The 4,761-nt window shown below is 62.4% G+C and overlaps 1 pseudogene; it reads left to right on the forward strand.

The window, feature by feature from the left end:
- The first annotated feature begins 320 nt into the window (after window positions 1–320).
- On the forward strand, window positions 321–2,797 carry LOC147990298 (uncharacterized; annotated as a pseudogene).
- Window positions 2,798–4,761: the final 1,964 nt, after the last annotated feature.

Consider the following 4,761-nt stretch of genomic DNA (forward strand, 5'->3'; position numbering starts at 1 on the left):
CCCCTCCCCTAGGTCGCGCACCGCTGGAGCGTGGCATCCTGGGCCGTTGCCCGGCCCAGCAGCCCATGGCGCCGGTTGGGCCCTTCTCGCCTGGGCCGGATCGGCCTGCTACGGCTGGGCCGTTCCCGTGCCCTAGGCCCCCCATGCCCGTGCCATCGATTTGGCTACCGCACGGCCTCCGCAGTGCTCCATCCTCCATCCGCACCGCCACCCCGACCCCGTCCAGCCCCTCCCCCGCTCTCTAGGCCGAACCGGTGCTTCCTCCTCCCGCCCGACCGCTCGACGCTGCCGCACCCCCTCCTCCCTTGCTGTGGCCAGCCATGCCTTGCGAATGGGATGACGACGAGGCCCGGCGCAAAAGACGTGTCGAGGGCCGTCGCGACCCTCCCCGCCCATCTCCGGATGCTCTTCGCCGTGAAGATGAGCTCCGGCGCGAGCTTCGTGAGCTCCGTGACAGCTGCCAGGATGACCGGCGCTCAACGGACCGCCACGACCGCCGGGGCCGGTCTTGCTCCCCCCTCCCGGCTGGGTCGGGTGACTGGCGCCCCCGGTGCCGCTCCCCTTCCCTTGCCCCTCGCCACGGCCGTTCCCCATCCCCGACCCACACGGCTCGCCCCCCTTCGCCCTGTCCTCAAGCTCCGCCACCCGCTCCTTCGACCCGGAAATACGTGCCGCCCCACACGGCTGCTCCTTTGGCCCCGGCCTGCTCTACATCCCCGGGTGGCGGCCCGTCTTGTGGCCGCCAAGGTCCGGCCAAGAAGAAGAAGCGTCGCGGCCAGGGCCGGGGCAACCAGGCTGTGCTCCCCTCGCTTGCCCTGGGCTCCTCTACCGCTCCGGGTCTCGTCTTTGGTCTCCCCCCTTGCTTCAACTACGGGGTGGCGGGCCACTCGCAAGTCAACTGCGTCAATCCCCAGTCCTGCTACCTCTGCAAGGATCCGGGCCACCCCACTCTTGTGTCCGGATAGACCGGTGACCTCTGAGCTCATGATGTACGGCCATGGCATCGAGGGTCTGGGCTTCTTCCACCTCGAGGTCCCGACATTCCTCCTCCCACCCCCTCGCTTTAGGCAATCGTCACTGTGGTCGATGGGGTGGCCTCCCCTGAGATGATTGAGGCCGAGCTCAACCACCTCTATCGCCGTCAGTGGGATTGGGTGGTCACACCTACCGCTGGCAACATCTTCACAGTGATCTTCCCTAACGCCATCAACCATGGTTACGCCACCCATAGTGGCCAGATCACCCTCGCCCTCAACTAGCTTGTCATCGACATCACCGAGCCAATCCTCGAGCGAAGGCGGTGTCCGTCCTGGATACCGCCTGGATCCTCGTGGCCGGTCTCCCCAACATCGCCTGGTCTGAGCCTCTCATCTGCCAGATGTCCCGGATCCTGGGCAAGGTGGTGGTGGTTGACGAGCTCACTCTCCGCAAGGAGGAGGAGGTCCGGGTCAAGGTCAAGTGCCTGGACTCCTCCAAGCTCCGCGCCACCATTCGAGTGTTCTTCAACGACCAGGGCTTTGACCTCTGGATTTCCCCGGAGCCCCCCAACCATGCCGGCCATCCCGCTTCTCCGACGATGGCCCGCCCAATGGCAACCCAGAGACGGACGAAGACTACCACGGCCGCCACCACCCCCGCTCCCACCGGTCGGAGGAGGAGGGGGGATCGGAGGACTCGCCCTCCCACTCTCCATCTCCCTCGCCTCACCTCCGGCCGCTGGGGCCGCGGTCGCCAGGCCGCGCTCATCCTCCGGTCTTCCCCGCCACCTCCCCGGACACCCCAACTGACCAGGTGGCCGAGCCCTCGGAGGAGAGTGACACTTCTAGCGTCGGCTTGGTCGTTTGCCCGGCCTCCTCTCCACGCTCCCTCGCGGCCCCCTCCGTCGGGCTGGCCTTGGGAGTTGTGCCGACCTTCCTCCCGGGCATGACGGGTCCCACCATGGGTGTGTCCCTCCCGACCTCTCTCACCGTCGCATTGCCTGGGGTAGCTTCGGCCCCTCCTCCGAACGCGTCCCCTCCTGCGGCTGCCCCCGCGGGTGACCTTCCACCTCCGGCAGCTGTCCCTCTCCCATCGACGCTACCGTTGGTGGCTCCGTCGCACCTCTCCTCCGACCCTGCACCGCCGTCTACGCTCCCTTCACCCTGCTCCCCGGCTGCACCGGGCTGGTGCTCCAGCCCCCCTCCGTGGCGGACCCTGGCACGGATGGGGAGACCCAGGTGACCACCCTGGTGGCCTCCCAGCCTCCCCCTCCGCGGTCCGCGCCTTACTCCCGCCGCGGCCAGTCTTCCTCCTCCCTGGTGATGACCTCCTGCCGTAGCGTTTGGCTCGACGCTGCCTGGCCAGATGGCAGCCCGGCTCCACCCATCACCGAGCAGGCAGAGCTCCAGGCCGTGGCCCGGAATCTGGAGCCAGGTACCCCCGCCGTCACACCCTCTGCGACTACTTGCTCATTTTCTACTCTCGATTCGGTTCCTCTTGGTCACCTAGCGAAGGTTGCGACTGATTCCACGATCATCTTCAGGGGAGAGGCCGCTTCCCCCTTAGTCCAGATCAAGGCCATCCGTGCGCACGAGATTCTTGACGGTAGACTGGCGAAAGCCCGCGCGGCTCTGCTCACTCCTCCCACCCCCAACCTTCTACGGAGATAGCCACTCCGGCTCAGCCTTGGAGAGCTGGGGGTCTCCTTCCGCTTGGAGAGGCTGTGCTCCGGGGCCGCACTTGTTCTTGGACCGCCCCTCTCCGCGCCCAAAGCGCGTCTAGTGTTCTGGGGTCAAGCAGCTCCCCAATGGCTCCTTAATGCGTGCCCTCTTCTGGAACATTCGCGGCTTCGGTCATGATGGTCGACGCCGCCAACTCATCGAATACATGCGCGTTGAGCACATTGACATAATCGCCATCCAGGAAACCATGCTTACGGAATTCTCTCTTCCGGAGCTCGATAGGCTCAGCTCCCACCTTTTTGCTTGGCATTGGCTCCCTTCTAGTGGGAGTACCAGCCATTCTGGTGGCATCATTTTAGGAGTGAAGGATGCCACCTTCGAGGTGGGTAGTATGGACCAGGGCCAATTTTTTGTTAGCATGGAACTTTATGAACATGCCCTTAACTTCAAGTGGGAGGTTATCATCGTTTATGGCCCCACTAACCATAGTCGGTCTGCCTCCTTCCTTGATGAGCTCCACTGGAAGGTTTCGGCCGCCTCTCTTTCGGTGGTGGTCGGGGGCGATTTTAACCTCCCCCGATTCGCGGAAGACAAGAGAAATTCACGTGTCAACTTTGCGCGTATGCAAATGTTTAATGACTGCATTGCTGATCTTGGTCTTCATGAGATAGATAGGATTGGTGCCAGATTTACTTGGACCAATCGCCAGGCGTCCCCGCCCGTCTTGGACCGAGTCCCAGTCTCTCCAGAATGGGACCTCAGCTGCTCCCTAGCCTCCCTCCGGGCCATCACCCGGATCGGCTCCGACCACGTGCCCCTCCTCCTGTCCTCCGCCGACAAGCGACCACCGATCCCCCCCCCCGCGCTTTTGGCTTGAGACATTTTGGTTGTCCCAAACTGGTTTCGTGGCGGCCGTCGACGCTCGCTAGGTGGAGGCTTGTGCCCACCGCCATCCCCGTCCCCCTCGGCCATTGACTCGTGGCAGTTCTGTGCCAAGCGTGGCCGATAGTTCATGAAGGGATGGGGCGCCAACCCGGGGCTTGATCTCCATGAACGCAAGAAGGCCCTGCTGACCGCCATCTAGGCCCTGGACCTGCGAGCAGATGCGACCGGCCTCTCCCCTGAGGAGTGGCTTTCCCGATATGACTTGAAAGACCAACTCTCCATCATCTACACCGATGAGGAGGCCTATTGGCGTCTGCGTGGCTCCCATAAATGGGCATTGAAGGGCGACGTGAACACGGCCTACTTTTAGGCCATTGCAAATGGCTGCCGTAGACGCAACACCATCCCCCTCCTCTAGGATGGCGCGACCCTTCTGCAGTCCCCTTGTGACATTCGGGCCCATGTCGACGGGTTCTACATGTCCCTGTTCTCCTCCGCTCCAAGGAGCGGACTATCTCTGGCCCATGATTGCTGGACCGGCCACCAGCTAGTTTCCGCCATGAAGAACGCGACCCTTATGCCCCCTTCTCCGAGGGCGAGGTCTGGGCTGCCATTAGAGGCATGAACCCTACCTTGGCCCCGGGTCTGGATGGCCTCCTGGTTAAATTATTCCAGACCTTATGAAATGTGATTAAGCCTGAGATCATGGCCATCTTCGACGAGTTCTACGTTGGGTCCATTGACCTCGGGCGCCTCAACTATGGGATCATTTCGCTCATCCCCAAAGTGCGTGGGGCTTTTGACATCCGCCAGTTCCGACCGATCACGGTAATCAATGTGATCTTCCGGATTCTGGCAAAAGGGTACGCTAATAGGGTGACCCTGCTCGCCGGCCATATTACCCACCCCAACCAGTCCACCTTCATTCAAGGGCGGTATATCCTGGATGGGGTGCTATTACTTCATGAAGTCCTCCATGAGGTCCGGTCTAAACACCTCAAGGCGGTCTTCCTGAAGATCGATTTCCATAAGGCGTACGACACTGTTAGTTGGCCATTCCTTCAGGAAGTTCTGCTCCGGAAGGGCTTCGACGACCAGACTACCGTGAACATCAATGCGGAGATTGGCCCTTACTTTCCCACCCTTTGTGGGGTTAGACAAGGTGACCCCTTCTCCCCATTCTTGTTCAACATGGCGGTGGACGCGCTTGCCGCCA

Source organism: Triticum urartu, chromosome 1A (genome assembly GCF_056163025.1).
Source record: "Triticum urartu cultivar PI428250 chromosome 1A, HENAU_Tu73, whole genome shotgun sequence".
NCBI classification, from domain to species: Eukaryota; Viridiplantae; Streptophyta; class Magnoliopsida; order Poales; family Poaceae; genus Triticum; species Triticum urartu.